A 24,865-nucleotide genomic window follows, 5' to 3' on the forward strand; every position below is an offset into this window, starting at 1 on the left:
GGTATTTGTCCAACCTGTTCTTAAAAATCCCCAATGATAGAGATTCCACAACCTCCCTAGGCAATTTATTCCAGTGCTTAACCACTCTGACAGGAAGTTTTTCCTAATGTCCAACCTAAACCGCCCTTGCTGCAATTTAAGCCCATTGCTGCTTGTCTTGTCTTCATCGGTTAAGGAGAACAATTTTTCTCCCTCCTCCTTATAACAACCTTTTATGTACTTGAAAACTGTTATCATGTCCCCTCTGTCTTCTCTTCTCCAGACTAAACAAACCCAATTTTTTCAGTCTTCCCTCATAGGTCATGTTTTCTAGACCTTTAATCATTTTTTTTGCTCTTCTCTGGACTTTCTCCAATTTGTCCACATCTTTCCTGAAATGTGGCGCCCAGAACTAGACACAGTACTCCAGTTGAGGCCTAATTAGCGCAGAGTAGAGAGGAAGAATTACTTCTTGTGTCTTGCTTACAATACTCCTGCTAATACATCCCAGAATGATGTTTGCTTTTTTTTTTTTGCAACAGTGTTACACTGTTGACTCATATTTATCTTGTAATCCACTATGACCCCCAGATCCCTTTCAGCAATACTCCTTCCTAGGCTGTCATTTCCCATTTTGCTTGCTACAAACCTCCCTAGCCTTACTTAACAGTCCTGGATTGGATTACCCTATCGGCTGGGAGAGCAGGTTACTTATCCCTGTCTCCTAACACTTTTAGTCCTTTGTCTCGAGTCACAGTCATGCTGTTTTCACGTATACTGCCCGCACCCCTGGTTCAGCTGAGGGAAAGTGGTTGTGGTCAGATGAATAATTGCCCATCTACATCCAACAGATCCCTTGCGCTATGGCACTTGTTAAAAGTTAGTAGTCTGGTTGTCCAGTGTATCTCCAAGGTATCTGCATTCACATGTTCACAATTCTTGTTCGACCATTCGCCCAACCCAAACATATCTACCTGACCTGCACCCAATTAATTCATTGATTATTTCCCAGTCTCTGGAAAGAAATTAATACCTTGCTCTCAAGTAGGTAGCAGTACAAAAGTTAGTGAGTAAACTGAGTCAAACATAATTTTCACAAAAATAATACAGAAATTTCTCATGTTCTCTGCACAGCCAACATTATCTGGATGTTTCTGCAGAAATGATCAGCAAATATTAATTTTGACTTTTGAACCAGCATCATTATACTTCAGAATTAACACCTTTACTTAGAAAAAAGGGGCAGTTTACACCTTTTAGTGCTGTTGCTTCAGACAGTATCTGCAGACTCTGCAAAACAGCACTGTCTGGTCATATAAGCAAGGTTATTTTGCAACCAGATGGGCTAGATGCTTTTTTAAAATTGAAGCATAAGATCTGCTAGATGCAAAATTGATGTAGTGACTGGATGAGTATATCAAGGCGTACCAATCTCCAGGCAGGAGTTAGAAACCCATTGCTCAAATCCTAGAAGAAGGAGCTGAACAGTGCTCCGGTTGATCATTTATTTCCAAAATGGCTAACCTAGAGCAGGACCCAGATGCTGCCCTAGAATTTAAGAAGCCTTTTGAAGGAGGAACATATTGGGAAGGACTCTGCTACAAAAGGAGGGAATCTGGGGCTGATGGAGTCTGAGAGAGAGAGCAGATCCATGACTACTGCTGAAGTACCTATAAAGTGAGTGACTGCGTTGTCAGACACCTGAAAGTTGGGAGCCTGATTTGAAATCCCTCTTGCACAGTAAGGGCTTGGCTACACTTGCGAGTTACAGCGCATTAAAGGAGCCCCGGGCGCACTAGCTCACTACCCGTCCACACTGGCAAGGCACATAGAGTGCTCTGACTACACGGCTAAAGCGCTCCTGGTACTCCACCTCGGCGAGTAGAATAATGTTTGATGCGCATCAGTGTTAATGAGGTATTGCATTACTGTGCTCTGATCAGCCTCTGGAAACACCCCATAATTCCCTTACGTCAAGTGGCCACTCTTATCATTTTTTGGATATGCCCTTTGAAAGCTCCGTTTGACAACTGGCATGCTTATCTGCTCCCAGACAAACACCATTCCATAGTAATGGTTGCTGTGTGTGTGTGTGAGAGAGAGAGAGAGAGAGAGGGGCGGGGGGGGGGAGGTCTGCCACTGTCTGAACTTACAAGACAGCATGCTGACATGCTCTCAGCCCCCCCAAAACCCACTCTCTCTCCCCCCCCCACATACACACAACACACTCCCTGTCACACTCCATCCCACCACCCTCCCATTTGAAAAGCATGTTGCAGCCACTTGCATGCTGGTATAGCTACCACAATGCACTACTCTCTGTGGCCATTGCAAGAGCTGCTAATGTGGCCACGCCAGTGCGCTGTCAGCTGTCAGTGTGGACAGATTACAGCACTTTCCCTACTGCGCTCTACGAAGGCCGGTTTAACTCAAAGCGCTCTACATCTGCAAGTGTAGCCATGCCCTTAGTTTTGCATGTAACTTGTATAAATACTTTTACAATGACATAACACTCATCCCAAAGTGCTCTATAAACTTAACTCACTGATATCCAAACAATAATATATCTTACTGTCTGTAGAATGAAACCCAGAAATTCTCCAAACACTGGCATCCTTTATCTTAAGTGCCCCACTCTACCCTAATGTATTCAGCATTAACAATGGACTGCAGCTGATATCACAAAATAATGTCTATCAGGTGTTACCATTACCTTTTAAAACTTTTTTGTAAGCTTGGGAAAGATGTTTACTATTTCTGTGTACAAGTTTTGTTATAGTGAGGCCTACCTCTTCCATTAGTGTGTGGAGTGGGGTGGGGGTAAGTTTACAGTGTATGAGATCAACTGATTTATCTAAACTATGTACATCACAATATATTAATCTTCCTAATGGTTTTAAAATAGAAAATAGTGTTTCTAAGCTTTTATCTTCCCCAATGGTTATTGGACAAAGATACTGCTAATGTTCCATACTGTATTTCAATCAACCTTCATTGCATATAGGCTTAGCAGTAAAATGATAATCCTCACATTTGTGTTGCCTGTTTTGTTGTACTTTTGCAGTTGCATAGATCTAGCTTGATGTACGACCACACTAAATACTTATTCATCTCCTACTCTTGGGTACCATAAACTAATACCATAATGGATATTGGCAGAAAATGCAACTTTAAATTACTTAATGGTTGTGATACTACATACTAACTCCTGAGTGTTTACATTTCAGATGAACAAGGAGAAAAACATTAATTCCACAGCACAGCTGGAAGGCCTAATCATTGTAATTATGGATTTGTGTGTGTGGTTTTTTTTAAAGGCCATATGCATACCTCTGGTAACTCTTTTTATTTAATTAAACATATTATAGAAAGCATTACAGCATACAGTACAATAGTGACTAATAATAACCTCTCTGTAAGACCAAGATTTAGCTTTTAAAATTACTGAATAGCTTTGCAGTAAGGCCATAATATGTATATGGAAATATATATATTGGGATAGCATGTTATGATGGCTGAGGTGCTTCCATTCTAAGTCCTGTTCTCTGGGGTGGGTGGGTGTGTTTTGAATAAAAATATCCTTTATTCTGAAATTTCTCATGTTTGCTTTTCTACACAAAGGCAGTGGTGTTGTCTAGTTCAGTTTAATAATAATTTTTGACAACTTTTTTTGATAGCAAATCAAAGTGCTCATAAAGAAATGTGTTGGTGTTTTTTGTTTTTTGTTTTTTTGTTTTTTGTCTTTGCTATAAACTCTTAACACCTTCCTTGTAAAACTTCAAATTTTGTGTGCATGTGGACCTGATTTGGTCAGGTGCCTGGAAAGCTCATTGGTTTAAGACTATAGTAGGACTCATTTTAAAAAGAGCACTGCTAGACAGAGCCACCAGTGACAGGTTTTTAAGCCTAATTATTAGCCCTGATGCTTGGCAATATAACTTGTCCAGTCCAGCACTCAGGTACATACCTGAGTAAAATGAGTCAGGTGTATGATTCTTTTGTACAAATTTGGGTCCTGATTCCTAACGTATACTGTAAGGGAAAGCTGAATCTCTTCCAGTGGAGTGTGTGTAGACCATTCCCCCCACCCCCCCGGGACTGGCAGGTCATAAAATCACATAATTTATTATTATTATTATTAACTTGCTTTTTCTTCTTCCTATCTCCAACCTCCCATTTCAATTCCAGCATTATTTCAGTGGTGACTGTGTCAACTCCTAGAACTAAAAACCAGTATTGTGACTGTATGTTACTGGAAAGCCTGGAACCCATCTTTCAAAAGTTATACAATTGTATATCCTCTAATTCCAGCAGTTTGAAATCTGCTGCTGAAATCCATGAGGAAGCTGTTGAAAAGGGAATGGTGATGATGTGACCTGCAAAGGTCACTGCCCCACTACCCATCAGATGTAAACATGCTTTGAAGGAGAAGTACAAAGGGCTGCAGAACCAGTGATTCCCTCCTCCCCCGGTCTAAGCCCTCGTCCAGGGCTAGTGATCAGAAATGGGGTTGGCAGAACCCTAATCCTTCAAATAGTATGGTTATAGAAATGTTACTTAGACATAGCATAGTTACAGAAGTTTGAAAATGGTACATATACACATGTACAAATCGCTGCATCAGGTAAAAGAAACTACCTGTAACCAACCTTTCACTCTGACACACACCCTCATGGTGCGTTCACACACTGGCTTCTTTTTGCTTTCTTAAAAAAAAAAAAAAGCTTTAATTTTGTTTCCTGCTGTACAAAATGTCATGATTGGGCCCTTGTCCTTTTCCATTGATACTACAGAGTTCTGATCTTGTTCTGGCTTTTCTGGAAGCAGTACTGCCTTGCATTTTTTTTTCACACTTGTCACTGTAGCATCTGATTTATCAAATACCAATGGTTCTTCTAACATGTGTGGCTAGTTACTAGGTCTTCCCTGCTAGGACAGAGGGCCTTAGGGAGGAACAGAACAATCCTGTTCTGCTAAACCACAATACCATCCTTTAGTAGTAGTTCCTATTTTTAGACCATTATACTTGGGCAATGCACTCTATAAAACATCTGAAAAATCAAGGCCCTTATCCTGAAGTTTACTGTCACCCAAAATTTTGCCTGTTTGTACCACACTGTGGGAAGCCATGACAGATTTGACAATGAGAAGATCATTATATTAGTAGTGGAATTTATTGTTAGTTTATAAGGCCCTAGTGATAAATACCTTAGACAAAAGAATTCATGGTACATTAAAATATCTGAGAGGCTTATATTACTAAAGTACAAATTAACTTAATGAGAAGTAATATTCACAAACAGACTTAACTCATAAGTTCCAAACTTGTGTTCTAAGCTTTCATATTGGTTTCTGCAAGCAACTTTGATTTAAAATTAAGATTTTTAGGAATTTCCTTTATATTTAAAATGAACTGTCATACCAATAAAAAGCAACAGAGGGTCCTGTGGCACCTTTAAGACTAACAGAAGTATTGGGAGCATAAACTTTCGTGGGTAAGAACCTCACTTCTTCAGATGCAAGTAATGGAAATCTCCAGAGGCAGGTATAAATCAGTATGGAGATAACGAGGTTAGTTCAATCAGGGAGGGTGAGGTGCTCTGCTAGCAGTTGAGGTGTGAACACCAAGGGAGGAGAAACTGCTTCTCTAGTTGGCTAGCCATTCACAGTCTTTGTTTAATCCTGATCTGATAGTGTCAAATTTGCAAATGAACTGGAGCTTAGCAGTTTCTCTTTGGAGTCTGGTCCTGAAGTTATTTTGCTGTAAGATGGCTACCTTTACATCTGCTATTGTGTGGCCAGGGAGGTTGAAGTGTTCTCCTACAGGTTTTTGTATATTGCCATTCCTGATATCTGACTTGTGTCCATTTGTCCTCTTGCGTAGTGACTGTCCAGTTTGGCCAATGTACATAGCAGAGGGGCAACCTGCCAACCTTAAGCATATTCTCACCAGCAACCACGCACCGCACCATAACAACTCTAACTCAGGAACCAACCCATGCCACAAACCTCGATGCCAACTTTGCCCACATATCTACACCAGCAACACCATCACAGGACCTAACCAGATCAGCCACAACATCACCGGCTCATTCACCTGCACGTCCACCAATGTTATATATGCCATCATATGCCAGCAATGCCCCTCTGCTGAGCTCCAGTTCATTTGCAAATTTGACACCATCAGATCAGGATTAAACAAAGACTGTGAATGGCTTTCCAACTACAGAAGCAGTTTCTCCTCCCTTGGTGTTCACACCTCAACTGCTAGCAGAGCACCTCACCCTCCCTGACTGAACTAACCTTGTTATCTCCATACTGATTTATACCTGCCTCTGGAGATTTCCATTACTTGCATCTGAAGAAGTGAGGTTCTTACCCACGAAAGCTTATGCTCCCAATACTTCTGTTAGTCTTAAAGGTGCCACAGGACCCTCTGTTGCTTTTTACAGATTCAGACTAACACGGCTACCCCTCTGATACTTGTCATACCAATATTTAACTTTTTAAATCTAAAGTCCTTTCTCAGCTATTTTATATCTCCATATTTCTTGCAGTGCTCTTCTGTCTCTCTGCTCTCTTTCATTACAGAGAGCTTAATGCCTATTCCAGATCACTAGATGAGGAAGCAGACAAAAAAGCTAAGAGATGAGAACCTGGGATTCTATTTTTTGTCCTGCTACTGACTTTTCTTAACTGCTATGTGCCTCAAAGTGTTAAGTGACTAAGCCAACTTCCTCCTCTTTAAGGTGGGGTAAAAATACCTGGTAGAGCGAAGGCTTCATTTTCAGTGTTGTGCATCTCCCATCAGAGGATATTAAAGTATGATTCTCCCCACCCCTAACACTAACGCCAGTATAAAAATTGTGACATCACCAACATTAAATATATTTTGACCAGTGCCACTGGCCTTCCATTTTACTGCTCCTCTCTTCAGCCTGCTCACCTTCAAGTCATTGAGGCCTGAAACTGCAGGCGAAATGTAAGTCTATGCTCTGTATAAGCAGATTTCTTGAAATGGGCTAAGACTGATTCCTAGCCTATTTGCTTTCCATATTTGTGCAAAAGACTAAACCTAGTAAACCACTTGAATTTAGTGCTATAGGAGAAACCACTCTGATAGGGTTTCTTGTGTATTTTGGCAGTCAGGCTTAGTCAAGTGCATACTTGATTGATTGGCTCCCAGTTTGCCTATTTTAAACTCCATTACTACTATGTCAACAGTATGGGGGTTATCAGAGAACCAGTATCTCCAGGATAAACTTGTCTCATATTATATGACTACAAGTAATGTTCCCGCACCTAAAGAGTATTGAAGCAGAAGAGTGCCTGGGTTTTTAACTTCTATTACGAAAGAACAGAAATGAGGAAAGTGACTTTGAAAACTGTTTTTGGTATTTTCATCTTAAAACTATAAAATCAAAGGAATTAAAAGTTAGGGCTGCTTCTTCAGCATCTTCATATGCTTGGGTGCATTTTATAAATGACTGGATGTGAATTTTGCACGAGTAAGAAGTTCCACTCAGCTTTGTGTCATAATCTTATATATTCTGTGGTTTTAAATGCTTAGCATGGCTATTTTATAGGTTCAATTTTTCATCTTTGCTGTTAGCACTTCTTAGGCAGCTGGCTTGAACATGTCTTTTTTTTTTTTTTTTTTAATTCTGAAAATTCAGCAAATCCACTAGATTTTCACAAACTTTCTGCTTGTATGTCTTCTGAATTTTGGAGATAGGGTGAAATATTGCTGTTACATAATACTACAGTGACATAAAACTGAGAACCTGCTTTGCAATTGACTACTTTTGAGTAGTCAACAACCATACTTAACATTAAAGCCTTCTTGAAACACCCATCTAACTTATATTTTTCCCTCTCCTCCACCCTTTGGCCCTTTATTTGGGAAAGGATTAAGGCTTTGGAAGATGTCTTTTTCCCTCTCTCGTTATCCTGTTATTTCTATAAGAGAATTTTGCTAAGAATAGTTTTTTAATCTGCTGTCCTAACAGCTCTTTTGCCAAACTGTAGAATTACACTTGTTGTCTTTTGATGGAACCATTTTGATCACAGCTTGTGACACAACTGACCTGCAAAAAATAGTTGGCAAGATGTCATTTTGTACCTTGTGATAATAGGATTCGTCAGAGAACCATCTGTGGTGAAGTCTCACTGGACAATATACTGTAGTCCTATAAAGTGTGGTGCAATAAAGCATTTATTTTTCTGACTCTCTAGTTGTAGGACTTTTCTCTTCAATGATGCTTGTCCCAGAAAAGTGACATTTGTGAAATGGTTTTAATTTCTTAATCCAGGACACAATTTGAAAGTTTGCAAAAATACTTAAATTTAGGAAAAAGACATTTTTGGTAACATTTAACAAACATTAAATTTGATTGTATTGTGTTTTGTAAACTATATACCTTTTCAATATCCTCCTGTTGACACAAGGATTTTAAATAGTCTTGAAATTAAATGAATACCTTTCTTTTCCATCTTAATTGTTTCAGTAGTTTGTTTGAAAAATCATCTGTGCTGTTGTCTAATCTGCTCTTAATTAAATAAATTTCTTAAGAATATAGAATATTTAAGAGTAGATCATTCCAGCATAAAACCCCACCACAGTAGGTTTCAGTACTTTTTAATGGTAGGCTCTAAGGAATGAGAACCTAGCTGCAAACCTTTGTTTATACTAGAGAATTTCCTGTGAACACCAACACATGGCACAGCTGTAATAAACCTAATTCTAAAGTGAATCGTGGCTAAGGCTATGTTTTAGTCATGGATATTTTTGGTAAAATCATGGACGGGTCAGGGGCGGTAAACAAAAATTCACAGCCTGTGACCTGTCCATGACTTTTACCATATATCCCTAAATAAAACTTGGGTTGGGAGACCACGTGTATGGAAGGGGGGGGGGGGAGAAGAGGGGCGGTCTGAGGGTGCCACGTGTGCTGGGGGAAGGCAGCCCGGGACCCCCGCTGGTGCTGAGGGGGAGCGGGTGATGGTGGCAGTGTGCAGCCTGGGACCCCACTGGTGCTGGGGATGGAACAGGGGGCAGGTGGTGGTGGCCCGGGACCCCTGCTGGTGCTGGGCGGGGTAGGGGGCCAGGGTTGGCGGGGCTGGCAGGCTCCCTACCCGGCTCCGGCTGGCGTGTCCCTGCAGCTCCTAGGCAGAGGGGACAGGGGGCTCTGCGCACTGGCCACGCCTGCAGCTCCCATTGGCTGGGTTCCCAGCCAGTGGGAGCTGCGGAGCCCCCCCATGCCACCCTTCCCCTAGGAGCTGCAGGGACACGCCAGTCGGAGCCGGGTAAGGAGCCTGCCAGCTGCATGCTGGTGGGAGCTCGGGAGCCCGCTCTGTCCCTGCCTGAGGTAAGCGCCACAGACGGGCAACCCCCGAGCCAGCACCAGCCACTGCAGAAGTCACGGAATCTGTGAAGACACACAGCCTTAATCATGACTTGCTACTGTTTTTTTTCCCCAATATCTAACATACGGTACCAGCAGTGTTCATTGTTGTTCTTGTGCTCATCTATGCCTCTTTCAAAAAGTATATTCTCTTCAGTTAACTAGAGTCACAGAATGGCCATGTAAACTCACCAGTCCAGATCTGGACAGTACACTTCAACGATTGACTGTGGTGAATGATGTTGAAAAACAGTTACTCACCTGTCAAAATAAACCTTACTCATTGTAGATTAATAGGATATTTCAAGGCTGAATGAAAAGTCAATAGACCAGCTACAAGCCTTGGATTTTTAATACTAGCAAATTATACAAAACCTACCTCATGGCATTTTAAACACGTGACAGTGGTTTTGCCCTGGAATTCATGTGCTGGCTGCATAGGCAGTGGGAACTCCAGATGGCACCAGGCTTTATATACACGCTAGTGCTTTACTTGAACAAGATACACACAATGTTCTAGGTTTTACCTGTTGTTCTCCCCCAATCTCAGCTTACTTCTCTGTTTGTCCATATCCCTCTTCCTCTAGCAAACATGGAATTTTAAATTTTCCTTGGGCTAATAGCATGTACATGTGTGTACTTCTTGCTGCCTTTATTCAAAAAGTGGGGAAGTATATGGCAGAGAGAGAAACAGATAGTTTAGTCCATGAGTGCTAATTTAAAAAAAAAATTGCGCCTCTCCTGCTGCCTCCAGGATAAGTTTTAGTTCACTTTGAATCAGGCAGATCTTTGAAAGCTAGGCTACGTGAACAGTCAGGCTGCCTCAGGATGTATCAGCATACTGGCCTCCAACCAAGAAGAATGTTTGTTTGTCTCACAGGTCTTTGCATTTATTGTTCCCCACAAATAGTCTTATTTTTGGACAGTATAATGAATTTGACTCCCTTTCTGAGTATCTTTCTTTGTTTTTAATTCTGCTGTTGCTACATTCTGCTTGGGGAGGGGTTGGTGGCTCTATGGGGTCTATAATGCATTGTGGTTTAGTTCTGTGGAAGCTGAGTATATGGGGGGCTTGGGCCGATAAGACTACTGCTTCCTTTTGTGTATCTGTGTGCATGAACTCACCTGTGAGCAGCTGCTCTCAGGATTGCTGTGAGAGGAGAGAGGCGCGTAACATTCAAAGAGACCAGGTAAATAAGTATGGGACCTGAGGGATCACATTAGCAGTCAGAAGGCTAGAAAGCTGTAGGGTCAGGCATCTTTATCTGCCCCCAGTGGTGATCATCTGCTGTAGCCTGGTACCCCCAAGGTTGGGAGACATTACATCAACTTTTCATGATTGACTTTATACTCATTACACAAATTGCATCTGAATTTTGTGCTAATTTGAAAAGCTTGCATTGCTGATCTACATGTAGTAGTAAATCCTGGGTACGGTGTCATACCTGCTTAGTAATAGACTAATTTGTATTTTGAATTCATGTATGCATATATTTTGAGCTTCTGAAGAAAATATGATCTGAAATTGCCACAGCTGCCCTATTCACACTCTAAAGGGAGCTGTGTTTGAAATCACTGCTTGAGGTGGGGTGGCCCTATCCATGCCAGCTGGCCAAACAATGTTAAATAATGAGTCCACTGAACCATTTAATGACATCAGTATTCATATTGCTTTTGGAGTGTTTGGGTGGGGTCTTACACTGTTACCTTGAAGTAGGGCTGACAACAACTTAATATTATGATAGTAACTATCTTCATTTTATTACCATTATTCAAAGGCCTTTCCTTATGGGTGAACAACATCTGCAAATTTAATTTAGCCCAAAATAGCATCTGTAGTAACACAAGGTACGGCAGTGAAAAGCTGATTCAAGGTCTTGGCTAATGCAACAATAAAATCCATTCTTATTAGGGCTATCAAGTGATTAAAAAAAATTAATCTAAAACTAAACCATAATAGAATACCATTTATTTAAATATTTTGGGGTGTTTTTTGGATGTTTTCTACATTTTTAAATATATTTATTTTAATTACCACACAGAATATAAAGTATAGTGCTCATTTTATTTTTTTTACAAATATTTGCACTGTAAAAAACAAAATAGTATTTTTTTAGTTCACCTAATACAAGTACTGTAGTGAAATCTCTATCATGAAAGTTGAACTTACAAATGTAGAAGTATGTACAAAAAAAATTACATTCAAAAATAAAACAATGTAAAACTTTAGAGCCTACAAGTCCACTCAGTCCTACTTCTTGTTCAGCTCAGACAAACAGATTTGGTTACTATTTGCAGGAGATAATGCTGCCCGCTTCTTGTTTACAATGTCACCTGAAAATGAGAACAAGCATTCGCATGACACTGTTGTAGTCGACATGCAAGATATTTACATGCCAGATACGCTAAACATTCGTATGTCTCTTCATGCTTCAACCACCATTCCAGAGGACATATGTCCATGCTGATGACAGGTTCTGCTTGATAACGGTCCAAAGCAGAGCGGACCGACGCGTGTTCATTTTCATCATCTGAGTCGGATGCCACTAGCAGAAGGTTAATTTTCTTTTTGGGTGGTTTGGGTTCTGTAGTTACCGCATCGGAATGTTGCTCTTTTAAGACTTCTGAAAGTATGCTCCACACTTCATCCCTCTCAGATTTTGAACGGCACTTCAGATTCTTAAACCTTGGGTCGAGTGCTGTAGCTACTTTTAGAGATCTCACATTGGTATTTTCTTTACATTTTGTCAAATCTGCTGTGAAAGTGTTCGTAATTAATATGTGCTGGGTCATCATCCAAGACTGCTATAACATGAAATATATAGTAGAATGTGGGTAAAACAGAACAGGAGACATACAGTTCTCCCCCAAGGAGTTCAGTCACAAATTTAACTTATATGTTATTTTTTTAGCGAGCATCATCAGCATGGAAGCATGTCCTTTGGAATGGTGGCCGAAGCATGAAGGGGCATACTAATGTTTAGCATATCTGGCACATAAATACCTTGCAACACTGGTTACAAAAGTTCCATGAGAACACCTGTTCTCACTTTCAGGTGACATTGTAAATAAGAAGCAGTATCTCCCGTAAATGTAAACAGACTTGTTTGTCTTAGCGATTGGCTGAACATGAAGTAGGACTGAGTGGACTTATAAGCTCTAAAGTTTTACATTGTTTTATTTTTGAGGGCAGTTATATAACAAAAAAAATCTACATTTGTAAGTTACACTTTCAGGATAAAGAGATTGCTTTACATTACTTGTATGAAGTGAAATTGAAAAATACTATTTCTTTTGTTTATCATTTTCACAGTGCAAATATTTGTAATAAAAATAATATAAAGTGAGCACTGTACATTTTGTATTCTGTGTTGCAATAGAAATCAATATATTTGAAAATGTAGAAAAACATCCAAAATAATGAATAAATTTCAATTGGTATTCTATTGTTTAACAGTGCGATTAATTGCAATTAATTTTTTTTAGTTAATTGTGTGAGTTAACTGCGATTACTTGACAGCCCTAATTCTTATAAATTAGTTTCTCCTACTTTCCATTATTAAACCCCCTTTTTCCTGGGGTCAGTGTTTCAACTTCAGATTCAGATGTTGCAAGTTTCATTGAATCTACAGAACATGGTCCATACTATTGCCAAGGTGTCACTACATTTAGAATGGACTATGATTTTTCAGGCAACTAGTTTCTGAATATAGATTTGATGTAGGGAATCCATGTGGCAGAAACTTGTGTATAAAGCTGTGCATGTTCAGCATTAAATTTGCCTAACCTTTCCCCCAAACCCAGTGTGAATTCCCTGTTGGAATGGATAGCAGGGGTCCTATTGAAGTGTCACTTTTTTACTCTACCAGGGCTTCTGAAATATTCAGAGGGGGTTCAAATTTGTTTCCTGGCCTCTGCCTCCACTTCTTCTGGCTTGAGTTCAGTGGCTCTCAACCTTCCCAGACTACTGTATCCCTTTCAGGATACATATACCTCGTATACCTCCAAGTTACACCTCACTTAAAAACTACTTGCTTACAAAATCAGACATAAAAATACAAAAGAGTCACAGCACACTATTACTGAAAATGCTGACTTTCTCATTTTACTATATAATTATAAAAAATCATTTGGAACGTAAATATTGTTACTTACATATCAGTGTATAGTATATAGAACAGTATACACAGATCATTGTTTATATGAAATTTGTTTGTACTGACTTTGCTAGTGCTTTTTATGTAACCGGTTGTAAAACGAGGCAAATATCTGGATGAGTTGGTGTACCCCTTAGAAGACCTCTGCATACTCCCAGGAGTACACATACTCTTGGTTGAGAACCACTGAGTTAGAGGATGCTGGTGTTGCTCTGACATCTGTGATAGCTCTTTATAAGAGCAGTACTACAGACAGGCAGCATCCCAGTTTAAAGTGCCTGCTTGCATCCAAAAATGTTCCCATAAAAATAACGGGACATCCTCTGCCTGGAGACTGTCTTCACGTGTGCAGGGAGGGGGACAGGGGAGTGTAGAGGGAAGGCAGAACTCAAGGAGCTGAGAGAGACTGCAGGTTACCAGCAGTTGCTACTAAAAAGTTGCCTAGGAAGCAAATATGTTCCTCTCCACTAAAGAGACTCTTCACTGGCTGCCAAGAGCAACCTCCTCCTCCCCCTGCAATTGGTGGTTCCTACAAGTCATGCCTGTTCACCTGCTCTCTCCTCTGGTGGCTGCAGCTGTCTTCACAGTCTCCTCCATAGGGAGCCAGTGAGTGGCTGCAGCTGCCAGAGGAAGGAACAGGTGGAATGGCTCAAGATGGAGGATGGGCAGTACAATGCAATGTAGGCTGTGCTTGCTCTATGTTTCTGTAATTTTTAATAGTTTAAGGGACACCCTAATGCTTTATATCCTGGCTTTCAGATGTTTGTACTACTTTTAAATTCCATGGAGACATTTTCTCCTCCCGCCTTAAATAGCAGTGCACATTTTACAAGCATAATGCCAATTTAAACATGTTTAGCCTTGGATTTATAATGCACTGAATGGCTCCAGAGAACATAGATATTAAGGTGGGAAAGATTTTAAATTAAGGAAATATACACTAATATAACTAAAAGTAAATCCAAAAAATTAAAATAACTTATTTTCAGGTATATTTGTGTTTCTGGAAGGAAGACCTCTCCTTTCCTATCTTTGAATCTACCTGTTTAAGTGATTTAAAAACAAAACTTGATTCAACTTCCAGAGTCGCTGAAAATATCAGGCTGACCCCTCTCCTGTCAAAGCACTACTCTGAGCTACTTGGAGAAGAGACCTGATAGGCTGCTTCTGTTAATACAAGCAGTCTTTTTCCCTATAGTTTTTTTGCCTTGAGAAACAGATACCCAATGCATTAGCTCCAGCAAATTTTGAGTAGTACTTACTTGTACTTCAGTTCTAGGGCTGGGTATGATTTACTGCTTCATCTCTGATTGTAAAACTAAATCTGGAAGTTTCTCCTTCATAATCAGTGGGTTTGGTGGTCAGATTGACTAGGCATAAAGAGATCCAGTTTACTATGGATACACCAAATGTAATTCTGGCAGAGCTTTTAATTCCCTGATACTTCTAGGTATGGGTGTAGTGCAGATTGTTTACCTATTCAGGGGGTCTCACAAGAAGTTTAAGGCTTGCGTACTGTCCAGGTTGCTACATCTGAATTCCCAAATGAGCCATTTACAAATGAGGTCTCTACTTCCTCCCTTCTAACAGCCTCTGAATCCTGTATAATATCTCCAAAGATATTTCTCTGACTTTCCAATGATCTCTTCCTGGTGGAGCCTTCTCCTCTGCCTTGATCTTTCAGTTGCTTTTGATACTGTTGATCCCTCCCTCTCCTGGATACCCAGGAGAGAGAGCAGTGTCAAATTATCCTGTCATCTTGGCCACTTTCTTTTTCTACTTTGGTGGATCCCCTACTTTTCCTTTCCTCTAGAGTCCCACTGGACTTCCTCTGCTCCTTTTCCCTGGAGTCTTTGTCCACTACCAGTGCTTTAATGTATTTCACTACCACTTGGTCAATCTGACTCTCTTCACACTAGTCTAATTTGCTGCCATTCTAGTCCCATGTAGTTAATTGGCATATTACCTATGGCTCCTTCTAGTGGTGTTTTTTATTTATTTATTTATTTATTTATTAATTAAATCAGCCTGGAATGATTTAAATCAGCTTGTCTATCCTTTTTTTTCAAATCAATTTGAAATTTTTGTTGTTGTAATTTTAGACCCCCCCCCCCCCCCCCCCGCGCATTGTTTATGATGTTATGGCAGAGTATCTTTCTTGAATCTTGCAAAAGTACGATAGCTAAAGAAAAAAGCATGGAAAATTAAGGCTTTGATTTTTTTGCAAACACCTGAGCATGTGAATAAACTTATTCATGTATGTAGTCCCATTGGCTATGAATGTATGGCCACCTTTCCATTTGTATTTTGAAAGAATGTGTTCTGTAGGGCCTCATCCTGCAACTGTGTCCACATAGGCCTAAGCTTCAGTGGTGGAACCCTGCTGATGCTAGTGGAGCACTGTGGGATTAGGGTTCTGGCTCATACATACATGTTTACCAGACAGTCTCTGAAAACTGAGTCTTTTTTTTTAATCGCTTCATCCAGAGCATGTCCTTGCAAAACCTAATATAGTATAGCCTTGTGGATGTCTGGCATATGAGTGACAGGGATTGCAAATATAATAGAGCTATTTGCTTATCTTGCATTTTGAGTTTGTATGGTTCTTGCAACACAGGATGTTAATGAATCCTTGGAACTTGTCTCTTTGGGGGTTGATGGAAAATTTTAAGTGTCAAGCTTCTTAGAACAACTTTATACTTTACATAGTTTCGCGCCCCTCCCCCCCCCTTACAGTTTAGGAAACTAAACCATATCCACTTTAGCCGTTTAAGGGTATAAAATGAGGAGAGAGGTAAAAAACTAGTTATAGCTCCAAAAATGAAGTAAATAAAAGATTTTTATTATGCACTTTGACTACACTAACTTGCAAAATAACACTTGTGAAATAATGTCCCAGTTTAGTTTTAAAAGGATTGGTTGGATGTTTTAAAATCTTGTTGTTGACAAGACAAATATCAACTTCTCATTTTTCAGGCCTAGTCATGCCATGTACTTGGCCAAAATGAATATGACCTTATATCTAATGGTAGAAGCTAATCACCCATTTTAAACCCTTTTTGCTTTCTGGCTGGTCTACAGGTAGGTGAGGAGCTGTTGCCCACAATCAGATTGAAATCCAGTACACAGCACATGTGCTGTTTGCATCAGCCTGTAGCACTCAAGAGGTGAAAAGCTGCATTCTATATTGGAGGCTCCATGCGGTCATCAGAAGGTAGTTCTTAAGTAGAGCAGTGGTTCTCAAACTTTTGTGCTGGTGACCCCTTTCACATATCAGGCCTCTGAGTTTGACCCCCCCCCTATAAATTAAAAACACTTTTTTATATATTTAACACCATTATAAATGCTGGAGGCAAAGCGGGGTTTGGAGTGGAGGCTGACAGCTCGTGACCCTCCATGTAATAACCTCGTGGCCCCCCGAGGGGTCCTGGCCCCCAGTTTGAGAACCCCTGAAGTAGAGCATATTACAGTATTGAGTAATTTAGGTGGTAATGGTATTGAAAATCACAGCAAGTATGTGTTAGACAAGAAAAGATCATTTATTTCTCTTTGCTGACTCTCAAAAGGTCTTGCAGGCTTCATGTACTTTGTGGTGTTCCATCATTCAGATCAGACAAAAGCTGTCCCAGAGGGAAACAGATGCTTATTTCCTTCATGTCTCACCACAAGACCACAAACTGAGAAACGGAGTTACTAACTGTATGAGTTTATAAATCTGACACTTAAATGGTTACAATCATTAGGGAGATTAGTAGATCAGTATTAATGGGCTTCATGATCTCTCCATCCAAGAAAGTCATCTATGTACAACATACTGAGACAGCTTTGTTAAACTATGTCTAGCTTTAAAGCTTCATCAGCAATGACATTTCCTGAACAATTGAGGCAATTCACAGGTATGAAACAGCTCACACTGTGTTCTTATATTCGATTTCATTTTGCCACCAAGTTTTCAAGATGTTTTTTAACTAAAGCTGTATATTTGTTTTCTGTGCAAAGCCTGTCAAGTGTTGTAGAATTATTTTTAGTGCAGAAAGCTGCCTGGTTGTTCAATAAGCCTGTTAAGTCAAAGACTTGTCTTTGAATTTTCTATAGGAAATGAATACTGTGTATGCATAGGGAAAAACTATATAATGGCCTCAAATTTAAAAGAAGGAAAATATATCTTAAGTAGTCTTCATTTTTGCTTAAGGACATGTAATTCTGTCCGTTCCTCCCATTTCTGAGCACAGGCTCTCTGCCTTATTTGTCCAGCTAATCAAGGGCATATACAAGTCTCAGTAAAGTCCAAATGTGGTCCTCACTATACGCGTCCCTGCCTTCTCTGCTCCTTTCACTGGGGGCCAACATTACAATATCTAGTATCAACGTAGCATACAACATCAGCATAATTCTTTAAAAGGCTGACACAACCATTGACTAATGTTGACAGCCAGCCAGCAGGTATGTTGAGAAATATGTTGTTTTCCCTCTTTCCAGAAAAGCACCTCAGCTGCACTTCAAGTCTTCTCTTACCATAGTCATGAGTCCTGATAGCACTCTAAACAAGTCTTATTTTACCAAATGGGCTGAAGTTCTAGTTTTAAAAAGCTTTAACTTTGCAAATACATAGTGTACATCAGAATCTTCTGGAGCGTAGCTATCGATTATTTGTGGTACAGGAGAGTCAACTCCAACATATGATGGAAGATTGCTCAATAACTGAATTTGATGGTGGCATTGTCTAGCTGCATGAAATGGGCTCAGAGGTCAGTCTGTGGCTGTGAAGTTTTGTGACATGCTGTCTATTAGTGACATAAGGTAAATAGAGAAATCATATAATGGAGATGTACATTAGACTGAGTGGGAGGCACTTTCAGTGTCAGTTAATGCACAATCAAGAGACCTCATTAAACTTATGTCAGCACTAACAGAAGCTAAGGCAATCATCCAGAAGTTGTTCAACTCATAACTATCTGATCTGTGAAGACCTAATTTAAATGCTATGCAAAGAAAAAAAAAAGGGGGGGAGGGAACCCTACAACAAACCAACAGGCCTTTCCATTTAGAAATGAGCTTCAAACTTCTCAGAGATCCTTACAGTCATAAAGGTACAGTATAGTGCAATCTTACTGCAGTGTTCTCCCAATTAAGATTTACTCCTTATCTCAAATCCCTGATCTGTGTTATAAGTGAGATTTAATAGAACTTGGATCATTGTGGAATACAACTGTTCAGTTCCAAGCGCAGCGTGGAAGGTGAAAATGTTAATAAAACCAATATTGCTTTCATATACCTATGCAAATTACAAGATTGTTTTTAAGAAGCAGAATAGTTCGTTTCCAGCTTTTTCCCTTTGAGCATTTGAAGCATTCATTTGACTAAACATCTGAGAAATGGGCTGCATTTACAATATACCATTTAGCAGATGTCCAGAAGCCTTTAAAAGTGACAGCTGAAAATTAGGCAAGCATTCAAGGCAACCTCACCATCCATGCCAATCAACTATGTATAAACTATATGCATCCGAAGAAGTGGGCTGTAGTCCACGAAAGCTTATGCTCTAATAAATTTGTTAGTCTCTAAGGTGCCACAAGTACTCCTGTTCTTCTTTTTGCGGATACAGACTAACACGGCTACTACTCTGAAACCTATGTATAAACTGAATTTCTATTTCACAGAGAGCTAAAATGGCAAAATCATTAGTACTAGAGATTTTAAACATCACTGATTGGCACTTGCTCAACTTTCAATGATCTGCTACCATATATTCATAATCCAATCAGTATTGTGCTACTTTTTAGATCAATTAGTAATATCTTCAAAGATCAATTTTCTATACAGTTACTTACAATGACTTAAATTTCTCAGTTTACAATAGTTTACAAGTGGAAATTACTTCTCCTTGACCCTATCTGAAAAAAATAGGATGGTGTTAGCTCACAGTTTTTCAAACTGGCATAATTTAACCAGGGCTTCTATTTGCAGCTACTTGGTTTGCTGGAAAACTGGCTCCAAGAGTTACTACTGGGGAAGGGCACTATCATAACTTCTTTTTAGATCTTTTGCGGTATGTACTGGATGGCAAAAAGTATTGTCGGAGCTGCATCTTTAGTACTCATTAGCACTGTAACAGTATTAATATGGAATCTCCATTAATTAGGTGCTAAAGTTACCATAATGCTATACAGTGTGTCTTCATAACATGATGCAGGGAAATTCTGCAGTGTGAGAGGCTGATGAAAAGTCAGAGTTGCTTTTTGTTTTCAAATTGTAATATCAGATAATCTGTGATTTTTTTTTTTTTTTTTTTCCCCAGTAGTAGCTGCTGGCCGGTCAGAATTAGTTGGAAAAATGATGCATTGATATCTCAGTACCTTATTAAAAACTGTTCATACAGTTTTTAAAATGACCTTTTCAATTATGCCTCTTCATCTGTCCTGATCATCTCTTCTTTTCCCTCTCTCCCCCTCCCCAAAGTTCTATTTTAAAAGGATGATTGTTTTCTGCCCTTCTAAGTTTCCTAACTTCCCTGGAAGTGACTTTTCCAGCACAAATATTCTTGCTGCTGTCATTCAGTGGTATTGTGGTAACTCCTAGGGGCTCCAATTATAGACTAGGAGTCCCACTGTGGTGGACTCTGTACAAACACACTATAAAGAGATGATCCTTCCTTGCCCCAAAGAGCAAGTGCTCTACCACCTACCTAGTTCTTGTTCTCTGACTATGCCTCTCCATGCTCATTCCTGAGGTGAGACTTGATTAGAGGACATGAAATCTGAGAACTGAATGTCTACTAAACCTCACTTCCTCTTCAAGATGCCCTCCTGTCCATCCAGTTGCTTATCTTGTATCTCGGCTCAGGCTACTTGAGAGTGTGAAAGTTTATTTTCCTACAACTAACCCTAGGCGTGGCCAACCATATAACTAAAATTAATTGCAATTAAGGATATTGAGAACGAGGCCCCCACAGACTAGAGCACTAGCTGATCAAGCACAGCATCAGGGGAATCACAGATGTCCATTTGATGGTGTCTAGTAAAGGTATGAATGCTAGACCAAGGAGAAGCTTCTAAGACTATTTCATATGTAGCATACATTTCACCACCCTTGAAATTGCCACTTTTCTAGCTGAATGTGTTTTCATGTCTGTAGTGGGAACATTCTCTTGCCTCATTTTTAAATAGCTTTAAAATATATGCTTTTAGCCAGCTTGCAGTTTCAAGCCTTTGAAGCTTCCATGCCACTGTCTGTAGTGTTGAAAGAGAGCAGAAGAGCTTATAAAATCTTTTGTCCTGTCCTGTCCTGTTATAAAATCTTTTGTGAGCTCTCTTCTCACACAGGGCTTACACCATTTCTTTATCGTTACATGTGTGGAATGGATGCAGAAAGCGACTACAACATATTATGAGAGGAAGTTTAATGTTCAATATAAATAAAATTCACTGTAAAAGAGACTTAAGTGTGCAGGTACAGAAGTGTTTCTAGTTGATGGAGCGCCTAACTGATGTGATGACCACAAAAAATACCATTGAATGGTAGTGTGGAACTGAACTTAAATGTGGCGATGTTTTAGTGAAAGCATGTGTTTCTCAAACAAGATTCCATCTGTGGAATATATGAACCTATTGCAATTTCATCGGAAATGCAACAACTCCAAACATTGCCTGTGGTGAGGAAATTTATCCAAAAAATTCTACTAGCACTCCTGCCATTTCAGCTAAACCAGTGGGAGCCCTGGTGAAGACAGGCTTCTTGTGGCTGGAAGTATTTTTACTGTTGAGTTTGTCAGATCTCCTGAAAGTAAGTCTAATGATATGGTTGTTAGAACGGGTCTGGCCACTGGAGGGAGTCCCTAGCACAGATAAGCCTCTGGTGTTGATACCAGTTTAGTGGCAATAGCACTGGTGGGAATATTTTTGTTAATTTCTGAAATCTAAATGTAACATTAGAGATGAGTGTGGGGAAAGATATGAAGTCTGATCTAGTAACTTTGGTTGTATTTGAATTGTGGTATTTGTAATAAAGTGTTCTGTTTGTAACGGGTCTCCTTGAAAGTATAGTAATTAGCTGTCTGAATGCTTTCCTGATGTGCCTATATGACTGATCAGTGGGAACTGTGGGTTCATAGCACTTCTGAAAATATGGTCAAGTTAAGTTGTATAATCTTGGCTCTTCTATATTTGGGCATGGAGTGGAATAATAGCATGACGAAGGCCCAAAAATGGGAGTGGGAGAAAGACAAAGGGGAAGCTGGTATTGTTGGAGCAAAAGAGCCGATACGTGCTCTGCGGTGTCGGTTGCTTCCTCCACATTATTGGCTGGAAAAGTCATTCTGAGTTAAACCTACAGCAGTAGGTCTAAGCATACTAGGGGACTTTCAGTATTCAGCAGCAGGGTCCACATGGGCAATTAGCATGCGGCATGCTAGAGCGCTGTAGATTTACACCCCAGCTTGCTGCTCCCTGACCTGCCATATAGACATGCACTTGCAATATAAACTCTTCTGGGCAGGATCCATGTCTTGTGACACATGGACACTTAACTAATAACCATGTTCTTGCTGCCCACCTTCAGCATTTGATCCCCTTCGGCAGCTGCAAGGTATCCTCGTTGGATCAGTCTCAGCTCAGAAGTTCAGTCTTTCCTGAATTCTGCCAGAGTTTGAATTTGTTGCTTTATTTCTTTAAAGAGCACAGTACATGGCACATTTGTTCATTATACTTGTTTTAATTTGGGCCTGTAGAAAGGGGTGAGAATAGGTGGTGGCCGCTATCCTTTTAATGGGTGAGGTTGGTAAAGACATCTGCTGGTTCTCCTCCTAACTTGCTTGATTGTTCTATAAACATCTTTTGCGGGGGCTTCTCATCTTCCAGCCGCACCACACGTATAATTACATCTGTTGATGACCCTCAGGGTCCTGCTTTTGGACTCCTCCTCTTCTTCCTTGTAAGCTACGTCACTTGCTTTTGCAGTTTCAACTACCACTCGTGTGGATTGCTCCCAGAACTGTTGCTCTCACCAATTTCATGTCTCCAACTGTCTTTCTGCACTTGTCACTATCTATCTTAAATACTTATATGCTCTTCCCCCCTATCACCATAGTGCCTCACAATCTTTTAATGTTTGTTCTCTCAGTATCCCTGTGAGGTAGGGGACAGGGAGTGTAACGATCCGTATTGTACAGAGAAGCTAAATAACTTGCCCAAGGTCACATCATGCAGGAAATCTGGAGCAGAGCAGGGGATAGAATCCAGGTCTCCCAAGTCCTAATTTATTGCATTAACCCTTCCTCTCCAATGGCAGCCATCAACTTAGTCTAACATTGAGTGCTTCTGTGTCCCTCAGTCCCTGTCCTTGTTGACAGCTTTCCCATCTTCTCAGGTTTTAAATCTGTGTTGCCATCATTATGCTCCCCTCTTCTCTCCTTACATCCAGGCTTTTGTAAGTCTGCTGCTAAAACCATGCCTTGACGACTTCTTCTCCAGCTCCTCCCCTAGCCAGTAGATATTCTTTTAGTAAAAAGAAGAACAGGAGTACTTGTGGCACCTTAGAGACTAACAAATTTATTAGAGCATAAGCTTTCATGGACTACAGCCCACTTCTTCTTGGGCTGTAGTCCACGAAAGCTTATGCTCTAATAAATTTGTTAGTCTCTAAGGTGCCACAAATACTCCTGTTCTTCTTTTTGCGGATACAGACTAACACGGCTGCTACTCTGAAACCTGACATTCTTTTAGTAGTTTTGTCCTGCACTGCTGACCCTCTTGCTGCCTTCCTGTGCCTTGTGCCTGTTCCCCACCACATCAAATTCCTTTGTTTTCACTGCAAAGGCCCTTTTTAATCTCACTCCAGCCTACCACTCCTCCCTATGCCCCTGAGTGCAATGGTATAGATCAATTATTAAATGAGGATGCTAAAATTGTCAGTAATGATGAAGTGTTCAGTGAATATTTCTGTTCAGTATTTGGAAAGAAGCAGGATGATGTATTCATATTTTACAGTGATGACTAAATGCTTTCCATTTTGACAGGAAGTAGGACGCTTTTAAATGGCAATTACTAAAGTAAAACACTCTCAAATCTGCAGGCAGTGATGACTTGCTACCAAGACTCTTAAAATAATTGGCCGAGGAGCTCTCGGAACCATGGATGTTGGTTTTTAAGAGCTCTTGGAACACTGAGAAATTTCCAGAGGAGTTGAAAAAAATTATATTCACATTTGCCCTTTAAAAATATTAAGACTCTGGTAACTGTGTAGGCCAGTTAGATTGACATAAATAATGAGAAGGCTGACATGGTACAGTCAGTAAAGAATTAAAGGATGGCAATGTAACTGTTGCCTGTCAAAATGGTTTTATGGCAGTTAGGTCTTGTCAAACTTGGTACTTTTTCATGAGATTACAAATTTGGTTGACATAATACTTAAACTTCTGTAAGATGTTTGACTTAGTATCATACAAGAAGTTCAACCCCGGGCAAGACTGAGATAATGATGGTGGGTTGGGAAGCAGCTGAAGGGATGACTAATATCAGACATTAATTAACAGGATTCACAATTTAGGGGAGTTTCTAAACCCCAAACTGGTCATATTACAGCACTGGCTCAATCATCTTTTTTTATTATTTGCATCTGGCTGGGAGATCGTAACCTTTCCTTTTGGATGCAGACTGTGCCACTGTTATCCATGTCTGTTACCTCAATATTAGACTATTGCAATATGGGGTGCACCTAAAAATCATTCAGAGACTGCAAATGATACAGAATGCAGCAGTCCACTTATTGAGCAGAGCATCTTTCTGGGCGCATGTGACCCAGTGTGCTGGGATCTGCACTGGCTGCCCATCAGTCTCTGGGTAGAATTTAAAGTGTTTGTTATGTCACATAGTCCTAAGTAGCCTGGGGCTGGCCTGCATGAGGAATTGCCTCTCTCCCTGTGCCATACTGCCACAGCTATGGTCATCAGGGTGGCTGAGCTGAATTCCCCTCATTGTAAAAGAGATGGGAAGGATTGCAGGACATTTCTTGAGACTCTGGCACGCTCGCTCGCTCCTCTGGTCTGAAGAGCCTAGATTTGGTGACTTTTGGGCATGCTGCAAAAGTTGGTTAGGGTTTTGGAGAGGGTGAAGGCATGTTTCCCGCAACAATGAAGGGGTGGAAAGGAGTTTCTGTAGGTGTTGAGCTCCTGTTGAAATAACTAATTCTGCTGGGATTTTATTGGGTCAGTGATGTTAAGGTGCCTAAAGCCTTGGATAGGCATCTCTTTATTTTAAATCTAAACAAGTGAAGTTCTGATTTAAAAAAAAAAAAGACACTAGCACTATACAAAATTAATGTAGTATGTAC

The 24,865-nt window shown here is 40.2% G+C and overlaps 1 protein-coding gene across 9 annotated transcripts in view; it reads left to right on the forward strand.

Moving 5' to 3' along the window:
* The window catches only part of MAPK8 (mitogen-activated protein kinase 8), a 138,688-nt gene that overhangs the window by 9,709 nt on the left and 104,114 nt on the right, over positions 1-24,865 (forward strand). The window contains exon 2 of one of the 9 annotated variants that reach the window (XM_065551611.1): positions 16,622-16,754. The exons of the other annotated variants lie outside the window; for them this stretch is intronic. The gene's annotated coding sequence lies outside the window, so the exon portion shown is untranslated. The remainder of the gene's footprint in view (positions 1-16,621; positions 16,755-24,865) is intronic. 9 annotated transcript variants of the gene reach the window in all.

This window comes from Chrysemys picta, chromosome 7 (genome assembly GCF_011386835.1).
Source record: "Chrysemys picta bellii isolate R12L10 chromosome 7, ASM1138683v2, whole genome shotgun sequence".
NCBI lineage: Eukaryota > Metazoa > Chordata > Testudines > Emydidae > Chrysemys > Chrysemys picta.